Here is a 27,198-nt window from a genome sequence, read left to right on the forward strand (position 1 = left end):
TGAAGTGAAACTGGGAATTACTTTATGGTGGCAACGGAAATTGGTAGCAGCTTGTAGGGAAAAGTGAGAAGAGGAGGGAAGAGGCAAGGAGTGTGACTGAAAGCAGCGGTGACAAAGCAGGCTATGATAATAGACAAATTGACATAAAACCAAATCGTTTTAAAAAATATTGAATAATAAATATAAAAATAAAAATAAAAGGTATTCAAACCGTAAAAAGTGGACTATGGGAAAAAGTCGCCTACAAATTCTTTTAGACAAATGTGACCACACATAAACGTGTGCGGGTTTTTACTGATTTATTGATTTTATTAAGCGCCGGAATGACCGCAAATTTCGCTGCTGTAATGTTGAAAAAGTTTTGCGCCGTTCGTTATTTACATTTATTGATTGTTGGACAGCAAGCTGCCATCCGATTGGGTGCAAAATGCAACATTTATGACGACAGCTTACAAATAAATGATTTAGCTTGCGGAAGTAGGAAGTAAATGGAGAGAAGGAAGTAATAATAACATTAAAAAATATGTAAATAAAAGAGTACTGAAAAAAGCATTTGAAATTACTAGCGCAGCTGAAATAATGTAAGGCTCTCGCCTCAATTGAAATCGTGATTTTTGGGTGGTTTTTAAAAGCGTGTGAAACAGAAACGAAAACAGAGTTTTTATTCTTGTTTCTACTAATTTATTTTTCACTCCATTGTTAAAAAATAAAACTTTTTTTGGCCATATGAGGTTTGCTCAAAAAGTTGGCAGCCTTCAAAAAATTGTCTTCCAAAAAAAAGTATTTAGGTGACGAGATGGATTCAGGGACTCACAGGCGTCTGAAATTAAAAATACAAAAGGTTCTTGTTCAGTATAAATGGTGTTATCGAGTGAACTACGACCTTAAAAAAAAATTCAAAAAATGGCGGACGTATAAAGATGAAAAACTGTTTTTGACAGTTTTTTGACTTTAAAGGTCCGAAAAAAAAAATACTAAAAAATATGTTTTCCAAACACATGATAACGGCATCAATTCTACGTCATCTAAATTTAATTTCATCGAAATCAGTTCAGTAGAACCGGCTATAGGTATTTGTGTTCATTTTCCATGTGAAGACCAATTTTTAAGGGTGACAACGTTTTGAACAAACCTCGTGTTGCAAAAAAAAATTCAGTTCTTAAGAATACAGGGTTTGATTGAAAAATAATGAGCCTACCCGCGTGGAGCGTCTGCCTAGCGATCAACCGGATCGGCTGGTGGGGGAAAATGATCGTTGGACCTTCCCTTTCCACTAGAATCCGGTCCCAGTTCGCTGGCAACAGCGGTGCAGTCAACATCGCTCCACGCGTGAAAGCTGTTTTAAAAGTGTATTAGGATTTTGCAGTGGCGAAAATGCAGCGATCGTTGGAGCAACGTTACTCGATCAAATTTTGCGTAAAGCTAAACAGTTTGTAGCTCCAGGATGCAATGTAAACGCGGCATTTTACAAAGAAGTACTCCTTCGGCTGAAAAACCACGTCGCCCGGGTTCGGCCCGACCTCGTCAACAATTGGACACTTCATCACGACAATGCGCCGGCGCACACCGCCTTCCTCTGCACCTCTGCATTGGCCAAGATGGGGGTTCTGGTCCCTCCCCCACCCTCCCTACAGCCCAGACCTGCCCCCTCCGGACATCTTCTTGTTCCCGCGCCTGAAAATATAGCTGAAGGGGAGGCGTTTTGACTCCATCGAGGCGATCTAAAACACTGTGACAGCCGAATTGAACGCGATTCCGGCGGATGAGTTTAAAAAATGTTTCCTGCAGTGGAAGGACCGCTACCAGCGGTGTACTAACGTTTAAGGGTCCTATTTTGAAGAATATTAGTTGTATAAGCCAAAAGGTTTAATAAAACTGCTAAAAAAAATAAGGCTCATTACTTTTCAATCAAACCCTGTAGCGTTTAAATGACACAAAACTGATATCGTTATTGTGTGAACAATGATGATTCGAAAAAAAAGAATTTTAGCATTTTTTTTCGTACTTTCGAAATCAAAAAAAAAGGTTCGAGAAACGGTTTTTCATCAACGTCCGCCATTTTGTCAAATTTTATCTTTTTTCAAAGATCGTACTTCACACCATAACGACATTCGTACTAAAGAAGAAATCTTTTCTCTTTTTGATTTGAGACACCTGTGGGTCCTAGAATCCGTGTCGCCAGCGACATACCTTTGCTTTGAAGACAATGTTTTGAAGGCAGACAAATTTTTAAACTATGAAGTTCGGCCAAAAATAATTTAATATTTTAAAAATTAATGAAGAAATAAAATACTCTTAACAAAAGTAAAAAATCTTGTTTTGTTTCCGTTTTACACTCTTTTAAAGAAACACCCAAAAACACCATTTCACCTCAAAAATTTAGTTGATTGTTGACAATTTTTCCGCATACGGTGGGTGCATTTTGTCAATATAACGAAGAAGATTTGGAAGTAAGCAATGCGATTTTTGAACAACCTACATCATGCAGCTTTCCAAATTCCATGGGCCACATAATTGCATACTCGACTCTTTTCTAGAGATTATAACCAAACAGTTTGAAATAAAAAAAAAAATGTTACTTTGTTTTAACTTGCCAAAAAACTGGAAATCTGTATTTTTGGATTACTAGGATTAAGTAAGAAAAACTTAGTTCTCAAAATTTCTTAATAAGCACCTTTGTTGTAGTTATTTAAGGCACTAAATTTCGCTGGGAAAAGTGGCTAACGACCAAACTTCGATTTTGAGTATAGATGATTTCGTATGGTTCAAGGCGCTAAAAATGCAATGCCTACAATGGAAGGTTTTTGAAAACTGCAAAATTAAATAATAAAAAAAAAAGAAAAACCAAAAAATAAATTTTGAGTGCATTTCTTTATGACATTTGTGTTTCCAATACAAAAGATTTGTTGCTTAAGACAAAAAGTGAGACACTATTTAAGGCAGTAATTGTAAGAAAATATCGATAGTCCCACCAGCTCCTTGCTACGCATCTGAATCTTGGACATTAAGTGAAAAAGACAAAAACAAGTTCCTTCAAGAGACAAATTTTGAGGCAAATCTTCGGTGCAGTCAAAGACAACTGCGAGTGGCGCACATGAATGAATCATCAACTGAACCAACTTATAAAAATGTTATAGGGGAAAATGTTGTGCGCTTCATCAAAACTCAAAGACTAAGATGGCTAGGCCATACCATGAGAATGGACCCCACGAGAGCTCAACGAAAAGTAATTGACGCTAAAACATTTGCAACGAAGGCAAGAGGCAGATCAAGATCAAGATAGGTTGACGAACTAGAAGACGACATGAGGAAACTCAAGGTCACCAATTGGAGGAAAACAAGCAAGGATCGTTTCAAATGGAGACATTTTGTGCAGCAGGCCTAATCTGACATAAAGCTGTCGCGCCAAATGATGATGACGAATTATAAGAAAATAGATAAATAGAAAAGTTAAATAAAAAAGTGCGTGTAGCGTAGTACACATAACAGAAGTGAAACTTTCACGGCAGAAAAAGAAAGATAGATAGAGAGAGAGATAGAGAGAGAGAGAGAGAAAGAGAGAAAGAATATATTGTATATCTTAATAACCCCACAACATTTGCAGAGAATACAAATAGAGAAAATTTACAAAAAACGGAGTTGACCAGTGTAGGAAAACGGCGGACACAAACCGTGGCAACAACGCGCACTACTCCGAGCGTTTATTAGCTCCTGGTGACGCTCAAGCATGCATGTCCTGCAGTTTATATGTGTACGTGTCGCTAATATCTAAAATTTTTGATTTTCATCATTCAAACGCCGACAATAAGTATGTGTGACACGAAGCAAGTTCGTGTGTCATGCATGCTTGAGCGACACCAGGAGCTATATCACTCGCATAAACGCAGCGACTCCAGGACCGCAGTAACGGCGCAAACTACCGTAAGGCAATACCAGTAAATCCGACGCCGGAATGGATGGCACTTTATAGTACCAAGCAATAGCCAGGAAACGGAAATAAGCGCCACAAAGTAGGCACCAAAAAAAAAGAACGCCAAAAAAATTAGGACCCCATACAGTAGGCACCAAGGAAATATAACGCCAAAAAGTGGGCGGCAAAAATATATAATATTTCCTACAAGTTTGCACCAACAAACAAGCGCCAAAAAGTATGCAGTGTTATTTCTCACTAGAAATTAGCAACCACAAGCAAAACTCAGGAAAAATAGCCTAAAGTGTATCTAAGATATATGGGGTTTTTCAATAGGGGCGGGTAGATGTTGAAATGGAATAAAATGGCGTTTGCTGTGTGGCACGTAGCGCCGTCCTGTTGAAACCACATGTCGTCTAGGTCCATATGGTTCAATATGGGTCATAAGAAATTGGAAGGGCCACCACGTCTACCGAAAAATGGGCGCAATATGCGCAACGTTTGCTTTAATGAACACTCATTTTGATAATAAAGTTTTATCATTTGAACGTGCTGTTCAATCGTGTAACTTGCCATGATGATTTGTCATAAACAACTGAATAATAAACAAAAGATTTGACAGATGTCACCAAAACAAAATGGCTGCCACAGGGCGCCAAAATCGACCCGCGCCAATCCTTTTCCTCTACGTTATATTTTTTTTCTCTCTCGCGGAACGAAAATGCCCAAAACGTTGCATGTCCTTGAAATTGTACTCTCCATTCTCGCTCGTCAATCGACGCCTAAGAAGTTTCACTTGAAAAATAAGTACACAGAAAAAAAAACAAACGCTTATAGGAATCTTGCGGCCTTTAAGATATTTACACAAGGAACAAGACGCACATCATCGACTGTACCCGTAGCAAATTATTAAAAAATAGCGACCGCATAAAACTCATGTGGGTTGCAGGCCATGCAGGCATAAAAGGGAACAATCGAGCAGACGAACGGGCTAAACTCGCTGGGAAAGAACCACTTATAACTTTCGACTACATTTCGGAAAAAGACGTATACAAATTTATATATCACAGGCACTATAATGTAAAAATGGTCGCTTGGGGATCCCCTTCCCACCATTAAATGGTAAATAATCCAAACGGAATAAAACCAAACTACCTATTAAATTGCCGTTGCAACGATATCAAATCATTTGTTCGTCTCCGAGTAGGGCACACAATCGCCACTCATTCATACGTTTTCAATGCTTCCCGCTCTCCATGCGGCCAACACTGTCACTCATCAGCTTTAACGGTCTGCCGTCTACTCGACGACTGCCCACATTTTGAACAAATCAGGAAAAGTATCTTCCGAAACCAAATACCTTCTATACTGTTAAGAACTACCTCCTCAGAAAATATATCAAAAATGTCAGAATTTCTGGATAGAAAAAATTGATTTGATGTTTGGTCCTCTAACATAGTTATCATATTTTTACCATAGCCTTAATTAATTAAGTTTTCAAGTCTCACTTTTACTTTTAAGACCTCTAGGCTAACTATCTGTTACTTTACAGCAGCGAGCCGAAGCTCCTGCCAGCCAGTGCTCCTTTTTTTCGTGTAAAAATAAGTGTATTATTTTTTCACGCCTGTAAATAAATAAATAAATAAGATATTTACAAAATAGTTGCCTTCTAATTGAAAAAGCACTTTTCAACATTTACTTCAACACTTCCCTGCATATTTTTATAAAAGGATGTGCAGCACTTCTCCGATGTAATAAACATTTGACTCTTAAAAAATCTTCATTTGACTCTACAAAAATATACATAACGAAGAGGAGGAATGAAACTGTACACAGTTCAAAGACCAGCGTACCAGCGTAAAATATTTGTTTTTCAGGGGTAAGCAATAATTCTAAATCAAATGAAATAAACAAATAACCATTTAAAGCGACTTTCACATCTCATGCATGTACATATTTATACACCTACAGAAACACAATATGATAGGAAAGTTTTTTTTCTTATAGCGGTAGCCTCTCGGCAGGCAATGACAAACCCCCGATTTGGCGGCAAAGGTGCCGGTTGGTGCTACTTACTAATACAAAAAAATCTATTCGTGCGCAGTAAACAAAGCGATTTGTGCAAAAAAGCATGCGTATTTTGCGTGAAGCTCATACTTGTATATGTACGCATATATACTCGTATGTGTGTGCATTTGCAAAACGATATTTCCACAAAGCTAACAATTTCTCAAACAATGACAATTTTTTCAACTCGCCGAAATTTCCACGTGAACGTACCACCCAATTCATATAGTTGTATATGACGCCAGTGCCGGAAATTGGATGTTTGAAATAAAGTAGCAAAGCGGGGCGCATATAAATAAATCAAGAGCTTCACAATATTCATCATACGCCGTGGGTGTTCAATATGAGCGCGGGTTTACTCTTAACAAAAAAAGGGGGAAAAATTGAAATGAAAAAACTATAGCAACCTAAAAGCGAGTGGTGGCTTAATATAGTGTCAATGACAGGAAATGCACGCATGCGGATATATTGGAATATGTGCTGAGTGTTTGTATTTATGGCGAACATGACAACCGTGTGTGTTCAGGAGGTATATATTTCCAAGTCGTTTGCTATTTATTACATCAAAGAACTCGTATTTCTCACTTAACAACGCGCGTTTGCCATTTATAGTGGTGCGGCGAAGCGTAATTCCCAGCTTGCGTGAACCATTAAGCGATCCTACTATATGAAGGTACTAACGCGCTGAATTTCATACTTCTCGTTTTATTGCTTACAGCAGGAGGAAGTGGAAATTGCCTCCTCAGCTTTTGCAGGTAACTTAGTTTTAGAAAGAGTGGAATTGCAGTTAACTTTAATGAAAGTAGTAAGGAAGTGCAGCAAAGCTTAGCAACATGCAGGCACGCAATCAAGTGGGTTTCTTTACAATTCTCTCAAATTTTTAATAATAAGTCAGAGCACAAAAAATTAAATTTTATATGAAAACAAATTAAATCATGGAAACATTAAAAAAAATTATTGTATTTAATTTATGAAAACAAAATAAATCAAATCACAATGGAAATAAAAAAATAAAAAAATACCTTATTTATTTCGACGCTTACTTGCAGCAAATCTTTCCAAAATTCTGACCACCGTGGAAGCTTGAGTCTCTCTCTATACAAGATTATAGAGATTTGCTGCTTCATTCAACCACTTTCCTGCCATTGCTCTTCTTACACATTTTCTCGCACTTGCTTAAGTGCAGATATTTCCTATTTTTTTGTGCCAAACTTCGAAATCGTCCAAGAAAACGAAACATTGTTTTTACCAATAATCAAATTATGTTCTAACAAAAGGCACTACCAAAAAATTCTCTTCTCCCGGTGGTAGCTGTAAATTGAACCATTGAATCATTAAATGATAGCTTATTAGAAAAGTAAAGTAGAAACGATTTTTATCAATTTCCTTTTATGAGGCTTGAAAGCCTAAAGCTTTGTGTGTAATAATCCAAAAACACAGACGCACTTTTCAGTGTTGCCAGAACATATACGAGTTAGCATCATTTTGTTTTCCTTTTTTCACTCCTCTCGGGAGCCTCGGGAGCATAGGGCCTCGACAAGACTCAGTCTTGTGTTGGTTTCTTTAGTCTGTTTTTATTTTATTTCTGACAGGTTAATTGATTAGCCTGCCGCTACAAGTCCCAAGTGGTGGAAATGCCCACCTGTCGTTGCTTAGGCACAATGCCTTCTTACTGCTTCAAGCGCCATCTCTGTCTCACATTTTTCTGGCAGAAGGATCGCACAGATGGTTGAGAACTTTGCTAAATTTAGTGTGTCTGCGCTATTACTGTGTCTTTTTCTTTGTTTTTTTGCTTGTTTTAGCAGCCACAATGCAAATAATGCGCATACTATTGTGTGGGAGTAAGGATAGAAATGATACGGTTTTGGCGTTAACCCTTCTGTTACATTCCGGTCATTTCATGACCTTTTTTTGTTGAATTTTATCATATCTGCTAATATTAACAACATTTCTCAATTTCCTTTCATGACTTTGTGTATTGACATAAAACCAATAGAAAAAGCATAAAAAAAAATGATTTTGATTTAATAAACAGGTGGTAACATCAAAACTTACGTGCGCGCACCTTCGGGCCATTCGGTGACCCTCAGCTGTTTTACATATAAAGTGTATATTTCGCGCCTCTTTTGTGGTTAGGTTTTTACTGCAAAAGCTTGTATTTGTTAAATTCTTATAAAAATGGAATGATTCCAAGCTTCTGTAAGTATTTTTATTATAATATTTAATTATTATTGGTGTGTTTATTTATGAAAATTTGGTTTAGAGGCTAAATCGTCTGACTCAAAGCCAAATAGAGCAAATTATTGACAATGATGAGGATTTTGATGAGTGTAGTGAAGATGGGGATGAAGATTATAGGTATAGTGGAACAATTTGATAACGGTGAAGATATAGTACCTGCATTGGAAAATGAAAGCAGTGTTCCTATGTATTATTGCAAGGATAGAGCTATTGAGTGGTCAATGGAACCAGTTGGGCACAATAGTGGCAGGGCCAGAATAGAAAATATAATCCACTGAAGAGAGGGAGTTACTGCATATGCAGTATATCGTATTTCTACTATCAAGGAATCATTCGATCAATGCTTTACGTACCAACTAAAGCAAATTATAATACAATTCAGCAATATAGGGGGCGAAAAAAAAAATTGGAGCTGGATATAAAAAAATAGATGAGATAGAACTCGATGCATATTTGGCTATTTTAATTTTAGCAGGTAGTTAAATCAATATAATTTTCCGTATTTATGGCTAAAATGAAGACATAAATGTATTTTTTTACAGGAGTATATCGTTCACACGGAGAAAGAATTCGAAGCCTCTGGGATGAAGTGCACGGCCGACCATTATTCCGTGCAACAATGCCACTTGGCAGGTTTCTTGAAATTAATCGTGTTTTGAGGTTCGATAACAGAGACAATCGAAGGGCTCAAGGAATGAACGACAAACTTGCTCCGATTCTCGATTTGTATGAGAAGTGGGTGGCTAATTTACCGCTACTTTTTGTTCCATACGAAAATATTACAGTAGACGAGCGTTTAATTCCTTTAAGGGGCAGATGCCCCTTTTTAGTTTACATGCCAAGTAAACCAAGCAAATATGGAATGAAAGCATGGGTAGCTGCGGATGTGCGTACAAAATTTTGCCTTAATTTCCAAATGTATTTAGGGAAGGTGTCAGCTTCCGCTCCACCGGAACGGAACCAAGGCCAGCGCGTTGTGTTGGATCTCGTTAGTGGATATGAAGGGCGGAATATTACAACCGACAACTTTTTTACTACTCGGGATTTGGCACTGGAGTTATTGAAGAAAAGAATTACTTTGGTAAGCACCGTAAGGAGTAATAAACGATTTTTACCGATTTGTGGTACTAAAGTGGAGTTAAGGAGTCTACCAGTGCTATGCAGTCGACATTTCTTTAATGTATCAGTTACCCTTGTGCAATACATACCCAAAAAATATAAGATGGTGCCTGTTTTAAGTACCTTGCACCATGATAAAAGCGTTATGGAAAACCATCCAAAAAAGTTGGCAGATATCACCAATTTCTGCAACTCTAAAAAATCTGGAGTGGATACTATTGACTTGTAGAAAGATATACATGCAAGAGACAAACTAATCGTTGGCTTGTAGCAATTTTTGCAAACATCGTAGATATCTCAGCGTTGAATGCCTTTGTATAATGGACAGAAATTAATCCTTCGTGGAATGCTGCAAAAACATATAAACGTAGACTTTTCCTCGAAAATCTTGGCTTAGACCTTGTTCATGGGGAAATTGAACGCAGAAAAACGCTACCAAGAACTCAACCGTCAGCAGATATTGTACGCAATATGAGAGCGGACGCAGAGCAACCAAGCACTTCGGTAGGAACTGTTCCGAAAAAAAGAAAACCTAGTCAGCGAGCCACTTGTGCAGTTTGCCCTAGCTCAATTCGTCGCAAAACGTACGAAAGCTGCACGGTTTGCAAAAAACCTGTGTGTCCACAACATCGTTCAACGGTTAAAGTTTCAAAAACCTATTGTTTGGAGCATTCAAATTAAAAAAAATTTATCTAATATATTTAAATATGTATATATAACAGCTTAATAATCAATAAAACTAATGAATTTTAAAAACTTCTATTAAAATTATAAACTTTTATACTGATATCTAAGCAAAACATAAGTAAGGTCATTTCGTGACCCGAATATCACATGTGTAAGTTTTTTTGAATGTAACAGAAGGGTTAAGGAATGGAATTGGATGATTTTTTTTTTATTTTTAGAAACAGGGAAACTAGGTAAATTTGGAAAAGTGCGAGGATCGTGCTTTACAAGTTGTCTACATATCAGTGATAATTTCCTTATAATGGGCAAAACCAACGACCATACAGTGCCAAGAAGCTGTGGCGTAGATAATAAATCTACATTAGAAAGTTTCGTTGCAATTTCGGCATCCCTCAAAAAGCCATGATTCGAATATCTTTTACACCATTGGGCTACTGGCGTTTGCGTGCAGTACTCAATTCACCCGTAGTCACCACGTAGGTATTTAAAAAAATGTTTTGTTGAAAACAAAAAAACAGATATGAGTAATACAACACGGATTTCAAGACAATCATATTTTTTATACAGTTGCCAGCTAAATTGTATTGCAAAAACAGCAATTTATCACACATTTCGAATGCCGCAAAAACACTTAAACAAGTTTAAATAAATCAATATTTTTAGTCGATTTTGCCACCTATTTTTTGTTTTTGGAAATTAATGAATTTATTTAAAAAAAACAAAATAGTGTTCCCACTTAAATTTTAGTGTAAAGCAGCAATTTATCACACATTTCAGATACCAAAAGCCATTTAAACGAGGTTTAATGTATATAAATATTTTTGGCTGATGTTGCCACTTAGTGTTCCCATCTAAATTTTAGTACAATATAGGAATTTACCAAAAGCTTCAGATTTCAAAAGTCATTTAAACCAAGTTTTAAAAAATTTATATTCTTAGTATAGCTCGCAAATGAAAGTTGATCGTTTTTTCTTATATGCTCTGCTTCGTAACATAACCGAAAAGATTGTGCAGATACGATCTCGCTCTGAGCGGCTCTCTTTGTTTTGTTTTGAATCGGTTTTCGTCAAGCGCTTTGCATTGACAGTTTGACTAAAAAGCTCAACAGAAATGATCTTTTCCTTCGTGTGCATGTAAATACATACATACATACATATAAATGTAAATGAGAATGAATGCAGTCGGATGTTAAATAAAAATGTGAAAAAATGTTTTGTTTTTTAAGGAACAATATTTATTTTTACTTTATTTTTAATAATATTTATTTTAGGTATGATATTTTCCTTTTTTTACACTTTCTTGTAATTGGAAGTCCCCGCTCTTGCTCCACTCATTAAAAATGTCAGCATGTTCTAATGTCAAATGACGTATTAAATTTGTTAAATATGTCCTAGACATTTTAAAACCGAAAACATAATATATAGATTTATTTTCTTCTACAATAAATCTAAAAAAATGTTGAACTTTTTTATTTTCGTCTCTTTCCATTTCGCAAAAAATATAATGCTCCGCACACACTGAATTCACAAACGCAATTAATATGTATAATGCAAACAAAAAGAACGCAACAATCGCGTGGTTTTACGCATACATACGCAAAAGACAATTTGCTTCATTTAACTCAAGCAAACGATCAGTGTTTGACTTGAGCGAAAGGAAAACAGAAATAACTGTCTCGCTCAGAGCGCGAGCGAGCTAAGCCAGACGCGACGAAAACAGTTTCTGTCTGAGTCTTTTTTATTTTGTGAGTGAAAGACACTTATTTGAAGACAATAAAAAAGTGTCAACAGTTATTTGCGAGATATGATTCTTAGCAGATGTTGCCACACATTTTTTTTTGTAAATCAATAAATTTATTAAAAAAGATAAAGTGTTCTCACATTATTTATCAGATTCCAAAAGTCGTTTAAGCCAGGTATAATAAATAAATATTTTTAATTTTCATGTTTTGTAACTTAATAAATTTATTTAAAAAAATATAGTGTTCCCATCCAAATTTTAGTGCAAAGCAGTAATTTATCACACATTTCAGATTCCAAAAGTTATTTGAACCAGGTTTAATAAATCAATATTTTTAGCTGATGTTGCCACCTTTTTTTCGAAGTTATTGAATTTATTACAAATATATACCAACATGGTTGCCCATATTCGACGGACCCATCTGGCAACCCTGTATATTTTGACAGAGACGTCAGATCGCTTAATGACATACCGCGTTGGAAGCGTCAGTCCAAGCAGATGCTTACCATGGAACAGTACACGCCACGCGAGCGCTCCCAAATTGTTGAAATTTACATTCAACAAAAGAAGTCAAAGGCAGAAGAAGAAGAACAAAATCATCATGTCCAATGAGGCTCATTTCTTATTGAATGGGACGGTAAACAAGCAAAATTGCCATATTTCGCCACTGAAAATCCTCACAAAACTCAAGAGGTACCTCTTTACGACGAAAAAGTCACTGTTTGGTGCGGCGTTGCTGCGAAAACGATTATTGGGCCATTTTTCTTCGAAAATGAAGATGGTCAAGCTGTTACCATCAATCACGAGCGTTATCGCGATATGATAAACACTTTTGTGATGCCAATTATTCGTCGAAAGCGTATAAGACAGTTCTGATTTCAACAAGACGGCGCTTCACCACACACAGCTCGCACCACAATCGATTTTTTCAAGAAATTGTTTCCTCGTCGTTTGATGTCGAAAAATAGCGATTTTGACTGGCCCGCGCGTTTGCCCGATTTAACGGCTCCTGACTTCTTCTTGTGGGAATATTTAAAATCAAAGGTTTATATTAATAAGCCAACGACCATAGAAGAGCTCAAGAGCAGCATCCGTGAGGAAATAGCCGCTATTCCAGCCGAAATGTTAGCTAAAACTATGGAAAATGCTGCAAAACGGGCACAATACGCCGTACAGGCTCAAGGCGGCCATTTGAGAGATATCATATTCAAAAAGTGATGTTAACAAATCTACTTCAACCAAATAAAATGATTATTATCGTCAACATCAAAGAAATTGTGTTTTTCTTTGATTAAAAAAAAAAAAATATATGGGTCCGTCGAATATGGGCAACCCTGTATATCGCCTGTAAACAAATGCTTAGCACACATATAAAGGGTTTTTTTTTTAGAGGTTAGGTTTTCAAGTTGGCACTACTTTTTTCGTAGATGGTCTTTTTGACAGCTGTCACTTGATTTATGCTCAGTTTGGTAGACTTACACCTGAACAACGTTTGCAAATCGTGCAAATTTATTACGAAAATAATGGTTCGGTTCACGCGACGCATCGAAGAAAATTTTGTTCAGTGATGAAGCTCACTTTTGGTTGAATGGGTATGTCAATAAGCAAAATTGTCGCATTTGAAGTGAACATAATCCACAAGCCATTGCTGAGACGCCGTTGCATCCTCAAAAAGTCACTGTTTGGTGTGCTCTATGGGCAGAGGGAATCATTGGTCCATATTTCTTTAAAAATGAAGCCGGCCATAATGTTACAGTCAATGGAGAGCGCTATAGAGCCATGATCAATGACTTTTTCGTGCCTGAATTGGACGATGTTGATGTGGACGACCTTTGGTTCCAACAAGACGGCGCTACATGCCATACAGCCAACGCAACAATCGATTTATTGAAGGAAACTTTTGGTGAGCGCATTATCTCGCGCCGTGGACCTGTGGCGTGGCCTCCAAGATCGTGCGATATAACACCGCTGGACTATTTCTTGTGGGGCTATGTGAAGTCGCTTGTCTACGCAGATAAGCCCGAAACGATTGACGTCTTGGAAGAGAATATTCGGCGCGTTATTGCTGACATACGGCCCCAATTGCTGCAAAAAGTGGTCGAAAATTGGGCCTCTCGGCTGGAATTTATTCGAGCCAGCCGCGGCGGCCACTTGCCCGAAATCATTTTTAAAACATAATGGCAAACCCTTATCTTTATAATAAAGCTAAATTCTTAGCCATAACATTAAATTATATACGTTTTATTTCATCTTGAAAACCTAACCCCTAAAAAAAACACCCTTTATCAATGTGAAAGTAACGAAGTTCTAATTTAATTTTAGAGAAAAATTTAAAATAATAAGAAAATTTAGTTAGCGGGTATCAAATAAACATTTATCAAATGCCATTTTTTGAAGGCTGACAAAGTTTTGAACGAATCTTGTATGGCCAAAATAAAAAATTTATTTTTTAACAATGGATCAAAAAATAAAATAAAATAATGAAAATAAAAATAAAAACCATTTTTCGTTTCCGTTTCATTCACTTTTAAGGAAACACCCGAAAAACACTATTTGAAATGAGGCGAGGGCCCTATTTGTTTCATAATCACTACTTTAGGCCATTATTTTAGAGTGCCATTTTAGGACACATTTTTGGGAGGGTCTGGTTCCAAAACCTTACAAAAGATATGCCCATTTATGAATCTGTAAATATAAATATCATTAAGTTTACTTGCTAATATAGGGAAAATATTAACCAGTTAACAGATTTTTTGCGTTTTATTTCAAAAAAGCTCGATATTTAAAAAAAAACACCCGCTGCAAGAATTTCTACAAATATACACAAATCCACACTTGTGCAAGTGTTTGCACTAAAATTAGCGGAATGCACGCACAATTTCGTTTAATTGAATTATGACGGCATTAAATTATCATTTAATTTAATTTTCAGTTGAAGCTCCGACGAAAAAGGATAAACATATTTAATTTACAAATAATCACATAATGTGGTCATGCTTGCGTAGTGGGACGATAAAAGTACGGGTGACGAATGGGTGGAGCGTATCGCTGTGTTTGTAAAGTAGCGGTTGATACGCATCCCGAATTAAGTTATTCAACGTACAAAAAGTCTGTCTCTCAGTTCGCAGAAACTGCAGATAATAGTTTGACGATTTGCCCTCACATGTTTTGCTGTATATACTAACAGATTCCAAATTTCCAATTTTCTTGACTTACATTCGTAAATACTTTTATCTTAAAGAAAATTGCAAAGAAATAACATAATTTTTTTAAAACTGATCGATGCTCCTAAACCTAAGCTTAATCTATTTTGGAGCATGCGTCCGTAACATTTAGTTAGGAAACTGAATTCCCAAAAATTTGTTTATTTTCTGGGGCTCCTCAATTATTTTAGTAGTGTGCATTGAATCGAAAACCTTGTTTTTTTTTGTATCTGCGAGTTTTTCATATATAAGTATATTTATGTATAAGTATATAATTGGTGCCCACACATTTTTTCGATTCTTGACCGTACGTTTTCTTCTACAATTTGTGATTTGCGTCTGGATGTTTTTTCACATATGGAAGGGCCTACAGTTGTATGCCTTCTCCGAATAGCAAATGATTTTAAGAGGGCCTCAGAAATAAGAAATTATGAGGGTAGAAATACACGCAGATATTTGACATTGACTATCGTGTTTCAAGCATTAAGTGTTTGTTGTCACACTTGGCTTGCAACCGGGACCCTATCGAATGGTAGTCTTGCACCAACGCATTCAGCTACGGCGACCGCTGGTTTTTTGTACTTGTACAGACATTAATTTTTTCTAACTTTATTTTTTTTATTTTTTTCTATTTGATTTGATGGTTTTTTAATTTTTGTTTTGATAGACCGGTTTAGGCCAGAACCGTAATTTAGTAAAATAAAAAGCATTATGCGTCATCCTTAAACGCATGTCTCTCAGGTTTCAAGTTGCTTGTGGGATCACATCGTCTAGGAACTGCGATCACTCATCTCCCGTATGTAGTTTTCTTACGCTATTTCCGCAAAAGATTTCTTCATCACGATGTTAGTCGTTTGAGTGGCGGACACCTTCGTTCGTTTGGCTTCAGCCGATGTCCCTTCACTCGATATTTGCCTTGCGAATAATCCATTTTAGCCTTCTCACGGCGTTCGGCAATGAAAGCTTCTGCCCACGCCTTGGAGTCTGACTGTTCCTCCGTCAGATCCCCTAATTTAGTGCCCTTCAGTCTCTCCAGGATTCAGAAGCCTGAACGTTTGGTACGATAGTACCTTTCTGAAGCACTAGTATGCTTGCGGGTGTGAGAGAAGGGCGAGTACCAGTAACCATTGGCTCAGCCAAGTGATCCGATGCCGCTCACATTGTTAGTGGTGTTACTCCTACCGAAGTTTCCATGTCACGTAAAGTGAGGGAGATAACAGGTTTAGCTTGTCTTATGACAGCGCAGCCCTTGCTTCCCGAGAGTTTTTATGCGAGAGAGATTTTGTTGCTCCTAAAATACTCAGGAAAAAAGGCTATTGTATTTAGAGCTTCTTCCCCGGAGGATAAATAGTCCAGGAGGAAAGGAGAAAAGTATCAGAGAAAGATATAGGAAAGAATAGGGACAGAGATAAAGGTAGTTATTGCTGTGTGAATTTTCCATATTCTTTCGCAAATCTGCAAACATCTTCCACCTTATCACACGACATCGGAACCCAAGACTCGTAGCCTTGTTTTAGTAAAGGCAGGACACTCTCAGAGAAAGTGCTCAGTGTTATTCGTCTCTTTCAAGCAAGACAAGCACATTATGTCTTTAATGGTCATATGCTGACCCCATGGGTTGTGCCCTGCGCTAATACCGACCATCAACCGCAGTTTTAGTAGAAAGTTTGATAGTTTTCTGTTCGGACTTTTCGCAAAACACTATGCAGTTCTGCAGCGTTCTAGACCGGACCATCGCTTTTTACGTACATTGCATATATAATCGCATATCCAATTCATGATTCCTGCGGAACTGTCAGTCCCCGATCATGGCAGTCCTCGATCAAGACAGTCCACTTTACTACTTCCTGAGGTGACCCAGTTTCAGGAGAGCGCCGTTATAACTGTTCAGTAGGCACGGTGACACATAACACCCTGGATTAGGGGGTAGGACGAGAACATGATGGGATGCCGGGGTTAGGAACAATAGGGGGACTATCGTTAGTATGGTAGTCTTCTCATGGTAATTGGATGGACAATTCTGATTCCGCCGTTCCGCGAATGGGTGGCTAGCCCATCCCCATATGGGGCTGTTTTACATAATTCGTGGTGAGTTAGCACCCATGATATGGGGGTTAAATCGGAACTTAAGCCTCATTTCCACGGCAAGGAGAGCAACATGAGGAGGAGAGTTAAAGGTACACATTTTTTATAAAATGTTTTAGGTTGTAAATAGTTTTTACCGAATTCAAAAAAGTCATACTCCGAAAGAGTCCCGAAATTTTCCGACGGTAATAAAAAAGTTGAAGTTAAATATAATTTTAGTGAATTTTAAAAAAAATGTATTCCTGGAACGAATTCCGAAAGCCCGGGACTGTGACAAAAGAGTCCCGAAATTTTGGAACTATGAAATTTTACTAACATTTGCTCCACTATACCGTAAATGCTGCTGTGGCTTCTGCAAACAATTTAAAATAATAACTAAAATCTTTCATACACTCCGCTTAATTTAAATAAGCATTTAGTACTACATTTTAATAAAAAAAAAACACATTTTCGCTCAAATTTTTAGTCAAGTTATCTGTGTGTTGTATTTTCAGCATTTTGTCCACTTAAATGCTTGACTGCCTGATTTGATTAAAGTTATTATGTAATTTACGCGATTAAATTGGCTGTAATAGACAATTCTGTTGGGCGGGTGGGCATGCATTAGAGTGCACACACGCGTACACATACATAAATGCCTAATTGAATATGTACATATACATATACATACACATACCAATACACAAACATACATATCAGTAGAAACTTTGTATGTCTGCTTTATTATTTTAATTACCTTTGCAGTTGACCATTTGCGTATGTTGCTGGTCATTTAATCTAATTTTAACCTCATTTATTTCAGCGGTGAGGCTTAAAAAAGGATTTTTTTGCGCAAAACTCACTTTGCTTTTCGTTTCCTTTTTTGTTTGTTTTCGCAATTATAAATCGTTAATAAACGCGCTTTTAAATTTAAACATATTTTTAATGGCTTGGCAAATAATTAATAATAAGTTATTGGGGAATTAAATGCCGATAGATAAATTAAATTATTTATGTTGTACGTAATAAAAATACCGACATAGTTGTTATTAGATATTTTCCAACGTGAACTTCATTGAATTTAGGAAATATACAAACACAAGTTTATGTCGCTTGTAGACAGAGAGCACTAAGAGGCAGCTAACTGAGAGACTAAAAAGTGGCCAGAACAAAAAAGGCTGAGCTAAAATAGAAACGACAGGAGCTTTGTTCTAATAACTTCGAGTTTATTTATTCACAACAGTCTCCTCTGACCTCGATACACTGTTTTGCGTGCTCTAAAAGCTTTTCGAAAGAGTGTTTCAAGTCATTGACCGGAATGCCCTTCAGAATCTCGGTACCTTTCACAGCCAAATGCAATTTTCTGAATAGAAGTCAGAGGGAGCCATATCAGGTGAATAAAATGGGCGACTGATAATTAAAATGCGATTCCTAGTCAAAAAATCTTTCACAAGAGTGGATCGATGAGATGGTGCAGCTTCCTCCTTCGCGGTAGTCAGGGCGCATTCGACGAATGCGATGCAACAAACGCTTCAAAACGCCAAGATAGAAAACTGCATTGACGGTTTGGCCCTTTGGAACAAACTCTTTGTGGGCAATGCTTTTGGAATCGTAAAAACAAATGAGCAGCGACTTGATTTTTTTGGTGGTGCCTCGTCTGGGGCCTTCCGTTCGACACTTTGACGTTTAGTTTCAGGTTCATGTTCATGTTGGAAACACCACGTTTTAGCACCAGTCACAACATTGTAAAGGTAAGTGATTGTAAAGTTCTCGTTTTTTCTCGCCTCTTTAATGAGATCTTTCGAATACTGAATTCTAAGCAATTTTTGGTAATCAATTAACTTGTGCGGAATGAAACGTGCACGTTAATCCCGAATGATCAGTTAAAATGCGATAAATCTATGTTTTGGAGATATTCTCCAATTCCATGGAGAACGATGATTTCGGTTTATTTTTGATAAATTCACGAACAATTTCGATGATTTTTGACGGCCCGTATTCCATTGTTATTTATGTCCTCACAACTATCTGAAACGCGTAAACCACTTATGAACTCTGGCACGAGATCGCCAATCGACAACCATCGCCATAAACTTTTTTCATCAATTCAAACTTTTTACGGATTTTAAAACAAAATTTGACCTTAGCTCTTTGTTTGAAACTAAATTTTGGTACCGATGACTCAAATATACAAACACGTTTAACGCAATAACTTCGCTTTCACTGCATCGAATGTCATCAAGCTTTCACTCATTAAAAAGATGACGCCATCAAAAACATTTTTATGATGCCAGTCTTGTCTATTTTGGACTTCACCTTGTAAAATGTGCCTATGCATTGCTAATAATGCGCTGTAATTAATGCACTTCTTAATAATATTGTATTAAGCGTTCTGTGTTCGGGATCAAGGGAAGATATGACTTCTTTCTGACTCTATTTATTCCATGTCCTTGGACAAGTTTTTTAATTCAGATCCCTCTCACTTTTGCTTCAAATCTACTACTCGAAAGTATCTGGGTACCTTGTCCTCAGGATAACTGCCACGACGTTAGTGAGAAACTCCAAACAACTCCGTCATCCTCATCGGTTCCTGTTTCTCTCATTGGACGCATAAGCTCTCAGTAAAACACCTCCATCGGGTTCGGGTTTTTGGAAGAAACTTGATTTCGTTCCAAGTTTTTCCTGACCTTTCAACTTCTGGGTCTTTCTCGTCCAAGATATTTTTGGACGGCCAACCTTGTGAATATCTTGTGGATTCCAATCTAGTGCTTGATGACAGTTTTCATTTGCGTTTTTGCGAAGCGTATGCCCAATCCAGCTCCACTTTCGCAGGCTGAGTTTTGCACCTCCCGTAAAGATCGTCGCTACTTATGATGTTGGGCCACCAGATCTTTTATATCCTGCGTAAACGGCTTCGTGTGTGTTTTTTAGACAGAAATCTTTGGAATCCTGCAGGCACGTAAACTGTTTAGGGAACGTCGGAGCGACGGCGATATTAACATTTTCTCCGACAGTCAAACTAGTAAACTCCTGTAAGGGAGAGATCAAATACCTTAGGGGCGCAGATAATATTTCTCTGACCTGGGTCCAACACATAGGAACACATAGGAACATAAGGAAATTGCTGGTTAGCTTGCTAGGAAGGGGACTAAATTGGTCTCAGTCACCTCCTACTTGATCATCTGACAGTTGTTAAGGGTTAACTGCACAAATTATTTCTCAGGAAAGCGCTGGAAAGATGGAGCTCTATTTCTTCAAGTGCTATTTCGAAACCCCTTGGGCCCCAGTACAATATACGGAGAACTCAGAAAACCCTGGGTGCTGCACTCCGTTCAATTTCCTAGTAGCTGTGTTTTCCGGTCATTGAATAATCGGCACACAAATGGAAACCTAGGGTTATCATTTAACCCTCATTGAAGAAGCTGCAGGGTGGGTTTGGCAGCTAGATGATTAAGATTACTGGATGCTCCTTTCTTAGACAGCTTGGGGCAGTGCGCCAACCCAAATCCAATCAATCTTCTCCATTATATCAACAGCTCTGGCGGGCTGTAGATATCTTGCCGTTCTAGAACCCATAATTGCAAAAGTTATAAATCTTTTGATAGGATGATTAATTATGCGCCACCTTGTACATATAGATGCGCTGATTGGCTGTTTTATAATATTTAATTCCATTAATTTTTTTGATTTTTTCAAAAGTGTTGCAAGAGTCGATTTTATTTTGGAGGAGTTTCTGTCACTTGGATTGCGAAATATACCAGGTTTTTCTTTTCTCCGAAAACGAAGAAGTCCTTTCCGCTTAATAAACTAATTTCAACCAAACAAGGTTATCGTTTCGCTTGCTGGCCTAAGGTCAACCAACCATAATGTCGCTTTACACGCTTTCAACTGACGTTCAAATATGTACGAGTATGTAAATATTTCTTACTTTTACGCTGAAGAATTTCCGTTCGAACTTTTAAACTTGTGCATGTGCGCAATTCTCGTGTGCAAATATGACTATACGCACGCCTGTCAATGATGATAAAATTTTCTAAGTGCCTTCATATGCAAATGCAATCGCATTGGAGGAGAAGTGAGTGAAATATAGTGGGGTCCTAGTTAATAATTTTTGCACAAAAAGCTTGCATGAAAAGGGCACTTTTGTAATTTCATAATTATTGGAATCTTAGTGAATCTAAATTAATAATATCAACTCGAAGTGAGATTACTTTTATCATCAACCTCATCTATTAGTGTTAAAGCCCGGGGAGGACTTTAACTACCTCAACAATCTTTCTCTATTCAGCATGATCTAGCGCTAGAGATTTGCAATATTATTTTTATTGTTAGTTAAAGTTAAATATGATGTGAAATTCATGAAGCGAAAACGTCGGAAATGGCAATCTGAATGATGGTGCAGAACTTACCCTAAATATTCCTTCAACATCTCAACTAAGAGTGTAAGTATTTTTACTACTGCCTTACAGGAGGTCGATAACGATAGAATTGAAATTTTTCAGTAACTGTTCGATCTGGAAAGTGTTTAGCTGGTCTTAAGAATAAAGTAGGCATTCTGCCTGGTGCACCAGTTCAAAGCATTGACTCTGCAGACGAATTTGGGAAAAAGTTAAATCAGGGGATTTAATTTATCACCGTTTTATAATCAAAACAAATTCAGTGTTTGATCGAATTTTTTTTTTTATTTTATTTTATTTTATTTTATTTTTAAACAATTAGAATTTAGTTAGATTAAGTGGAGTTGATGTACGAAGAAATTGTCTTAGTCACTTTATTGTGGAGCAAAGACGTCCGGAGTGGAAGTAGAAGAATTTGGACTATTGAACTCTTAATGCTCACCCTGTTGCTGCATTTTTAGTTAACTGAAAGAGATTTTTCACAAACACTCTATGCCTTATCTTGTTAGGTATACCATACAAAGACTACGTGTCCCTGCTTAACAACCGTTTAAAGGGATTTTTGGCTTGTTGCATGGTTTATCATTTGAAAGGTTGCGTTGTCAATAGTCGCTCGGTTAGTCTTGAGTCTTCTCTTATTGAATGTATTATAGGAAGTTAGTGAGCCTCTTCATTGCACATCGTTTTTGACACTCCGCTGCCTTGGTTTGACTTCCATGCATTAGGCACTAATTGGTGCACATGCAGTTCTTATGAAAAACATGACCCCTAATAATATTGTATCTTTTGCAATATGGACCTCAACCTGTTAAATATGCGCTTTGGCTCAGAATTTATGGCCTTAACTTTAAGGACCATTATTAGCGCTCTGTTCTTTATTGCTATTGCTAATGGAATGAAAAGCATACGGAGCATGGTGTTCCAGCATTTGCCCATGATGATTAAATGCGACAGTGCAGGCTAGCCATGTGCGGCCCATGATATTCTTGTAAGCCGAAGAAGAACAGAGCAGTCAAAATTTCTATGTCCTCTATTCCACATTGGGTCTGCCAAGCAATTTGTTGTACAAAAGAGTAACTTGGCGACGTTCTTCTTCGAGGCTTACCGAAGTATTATATGAGAATAAAAGTCGGTTTCTTAGGATAGTGTATTATTATTTTTATATTCCTCTTTATTATAATTAAAAATATAATAAAATATAGATATACCCGAGCTTCCATGGGTGTCAGGTTATACAAGTCTACTTGCATATTTGTCTGGTAAGTACTCTTAACGAACAGAAAACCTTATTGTGTCATGGAAGATATACTATAATCACTGAAACAAGGATAACCTAGGCCCATTTAAATCACCGGGCCAGGATAGATTATTCCTGGCTCAAATACAATATTCACTCAACTATATTATGGAGTGGTTAACGATTATATTCAAAGCTGTTCTGAAGCTCAGATGCTTTCCATTCTCATGAAAACAAGTAAAATTTGTATTTATTCCTAAGGCAGGATAAAGCTCACACATAACACCCAAGGATTTTAGACCAACTAACATATCATTTTTACTCAAAACATTAAACAGAATTATAGAAGAGTGCATTAAAGCTAATATGAACCCCAACAACCCCTCTGTAATCCACAGAGGCAGCACTTAACTCACTTGTTACAGAAATTGAAAAACCAATCTACATATAATATGAAATACACACTGATAGTCTTCCTTGAGGGTGCGTTCAACAACATCCTACCGGATACCAAAATAGAAGTACTGACTGATTTCGATAACTCCGACGCTCTGGTAGAGTTCATCTCAAACATGCACTTGAGCAGATTTGTAATCCCTACCATAGAGGCCTCCGAAGATCAGGAAAAGGGTCAGTAGAGGAATACCTCAAGGCGGAGTGTTGTCCCCTCTGCTCTGGGTGCTGACAGTAAACTTCTTGCTAAAGAGCCTAGAGGAGGGGGAACAACACATCGCAGCCTATCCGGATGATGTTGAAATGGTAGTAAGAGAGGAATTTCCCAATACACTTATAGAAGTCATGCACGATTTACTAAACATGGTTGAATACAGGTTAAAAGCAAAACTGAACTCAACTTATTTACCAGGAAACATAGAATTCCAGAAATAAATTCTCCGACTATAGGTGATACGGCACTGTCATAAAGTAATGAGGTCCGCTACTTAGGTCCAATATTAGACAGAAAACTCAGATGGAAGTCAAATGTCGAAGATAGAGTAAAAAGAGCGATTAAGTTGGTGTATTTCCCCACATATTATATATTGGCTCTACGCAGTGATAGTAAGACCGTTCCTACACTAGTATGGTGGCCGACATTAGATAAGAAATATATCAAAAAGACCATGACACATGTACAAAGAATACCCAGTCTGTGCATCTGCTGGGCCCTAGGACTACACCCACAGATACACTATACATTACACACAGAGCCACAAATCTATTACCAAAAGAGCAACTTGGTAAGCAAACAGCTGGCAAGTCAGCTCTCAGGTTAAGACAAATCGAATCTTTTAAATTTTAGAAAACATCTTCTGCATTTCTGGTACACCGGATTTCTGTGACTTAACGATTTCAATGTATCCTTCGTCACGGTATTTCCTCCGAAAGAGGAATGGGACTACGGACTTATTTTTAAAGAGAATGATATAAAAATCTATACAGTTGGCTGAAAACTGGATAACAAAGTAAGTGGGGGGGGTTTACTCCGATAAACTCGGAGTTAGCCAATCATTTCGCCTACCTGATAATTGCACTGAATTTAAAGCGGAAGTCACTGCCATAAAAGAGGGACTTACGCTAATAAAAACGTGAGTATTATGCACAAATGAGGTCTTCATCACTCATCAAAAACAGTCATAGAATATTTTAAACTTCGAAATGACGTATCCAAATATTACAAAGTGCACCTTATCTGGGTGCAAGGCCACAGGAATGTAGCAAGAAACTGCAAAGTAGAAACTCTTGATATCCAAGTGGATAAGACGCTGATACCTATGCCTATAGCCATTTGTAAGCAACTTATAGATACGGAAACCATCAGCAAGGTAAATACAATTTGGTAAAACCTCACTACATGAGAACTAAGCAAACAGACATGACAGAAATGGAACAGCGGTCGATCATAAAGCTTATTAAAATTTAATAGATAAGCTATAAGAAACATGATAGGGGTATTAACTGGTCATTGTCTAATAGGCAGCAAAGCTAGAAGGTTTGGACTCCGGTACTTCGATTTCTATAGATCGATAGAGCTATCTTAACATAGAAGAGCAAATAGTCAGGCACCTTGTGTGAGTGTGAAAGTTTAGCTACAAGGAGGGTCCGCATTTTTGATACGGCATTTTTAATTTATGGAACAGATATAACGCATCTACAACTATCGAAACTTTGCTCGCTTATTAAAGCAACCGGATGGAACCTACAGCGTAAGGATAAGCTTCAGTGGTATCACAATGGATCTACGACAGGTCAAAGTGTGTCATTGCGACAGCCACCTTACCTACCTAAGTACTCTTAAAACGTGCAACCGAATCGATTTGATTTATGAGCTATTTTCCGTCAAGGTTCATTGGTTTGTGGTGTTGGAATTAAAATTTTTTTGATGTGAAACTTCTTAGGCGTCGATGGACGAGCGAGAATGGAGAGTCAAATTTCAAGGCCATGCAACGTTTTGGGCATTTTCGTTCCGCGAAAGAGAAAAGAGATATAACGCAGAGGAGAAGAAGAGAGAGAGCTTTACCTTATACACTTTAGGCTATTTTTCCTGAGTTTTTCCTTATGGTTGCTAATTTCTAGTGGGAAATAACACTGACTACTTTTTGGCGTTTTTTTGTGTGTGCAAACTTGTAGGAAATATATTTTTGGTGCCTACTTTTTGGCGTTATATTTCCTTGGTGCCTACCGTTTGGAGCTTTTTTTGGTCCCAATTTGTTTGCCGTTTTATTGGTGCCTACTTTTTGGCGCTTATTTCCGTTTCCTGGCTATTGCTTGGTACTATAAATTGCTATCCATTCCGAAGTCGGATTTATTAGTATTACCTTGCGGTAATTTGTGCCGTCGCTGCGGTCCTGAAATCGCTGCTTTTGTGCGGATGATAAACGCTCGGAGTAGTGCGCGTTGTTGCCACTGTTTGTGTCCGGCGTTTACCAACACCGGTCGGCGCTTCTCCGTTTTTTGTAAATTTTGTCTATTTGTATTCTCTGCAAATGTTGTGAATTTATTTAGATATTTACTCTTTCTCTTTCCCTCTCTCTCTCTCATTCTCTCTCGAGTCTCTCCCTATTGCTTTGTCTGCCTTGAAAGTTTCATTTCTGTTATGTGTACTACGCTACACGCACTTTTTATTCATTTTATTTATTTAAGGGGTCCAACTTGGCTCATATTTAGAACTTGCATCAACCATTTAATATGAAATATTCTCGAAAAAAAAATTTAGTCTGTAATATTTTTATTATTATATTTTACCCAAAAGTTTACCAACTTTAATAGAAAACTGTTTCGAAAAAAAGAAATTAAAACAAAGAAAAAAAGACGAGACGAAGTTTGGAGCTAACAGTACTTTATATACAAACCCAATGCGCTGTACTTCGAACTAATGCAGGCAATGCCCCAACTACTTATTCCATTTCTTAAATTTTCTTTGCACCAAACTAGAACACTGTGCAATTGCAAATACTCTGCAACAGCCTTGAATGACACTGCGTATGAGTGACCCAGACCAATGGCCAACGACCGTTGCAGGCGCTTCACGAAGAAGGAAAAACACAATAAAATAAATACAAATAAAATGTATGATTGCGCAATTAACCCAATTGCATGAAGCATTTTTTAATGTTGTCACTGGAAGTCATGCAACAATTCCTTCTTCTTCTTTTATACTATTTCTTTACTATTAATAAAATCATATGGCTGGCAATAACGTTTCACCGAATGGCTACACGCATACATACGAGTGCACTTGAATGTGTACATGCTCACATGAGCATATGTGCCATTGAGTTTACTTTCATTTTCTTTAGCATGCAACTATTCCGCTGCGTTTTGGGAAACGTACTTGTATAGCAACAATATGGCGCTTCATTTTTCTGATGCAAAGTTTTTCACATATTCAGGCATTTAAAAGCACGTGTGCTACACAATTGGCGCTGCCCTATTTCCTTTGTCTGTCCTGAGACGTCTTCAGAGAATTAGTAAATTTACCACAACAATGCAATACACATGTCGTGCATGTTGTGTGTGTGTCTCACTTGTTGCCAAGTTATTGGTGAAATTTTTGTTAAAGTTTTATTCAAAACTTTTTACCATCCAACTATATTTATTGAAATTTACACAAGTCGTGCATACAAGTGAATACAATAGAAATATATGTATAATGAAATATTTGTAAGAAAACCCATTCGTGCTTGTCAGACGGTACATATTTACTTCTTCATTGTTGTCGTTGCATGCTGGCATGCTGAATATTTCCTTAGCCTTTTCGTTGTTGTAGTTAGGAAAAATGAATTCAGCACAAGCATGCGTTTGCAGCCGTTTGCAGCAGCTGCTTCAGAAAACTACTGTAATGGCCATAATAGCGACGCCGATAAATGGCGGAACATTAAAATCAATAAAATAATACAAAGAGGAAAATAAAATGGCACTGAGTGAAAATGCTGCCAGTAAACATTGTAGCTATCACTGGCTTTGGACTCATTGAATGTAACGAGAAAAAAAATTCATTCTGACAAAAAGCGATGAGAATTGATGATATATAAA

The sequence above is a fragment of the Anastrepha ludens genome, chromosome 4, assembly GCF_028408465.1.
Source record: "Anastrepha ludens isolate Willacy chromosome 4, idAnaLude1.1, whole genome shotgun sequence".
Taxonomy (NCBI): Eukaryota; Metazoa; Arthropoda; class Insecta; order Diptera; family Tephritidae; genus Anastrepha; species Anastrepha ludens.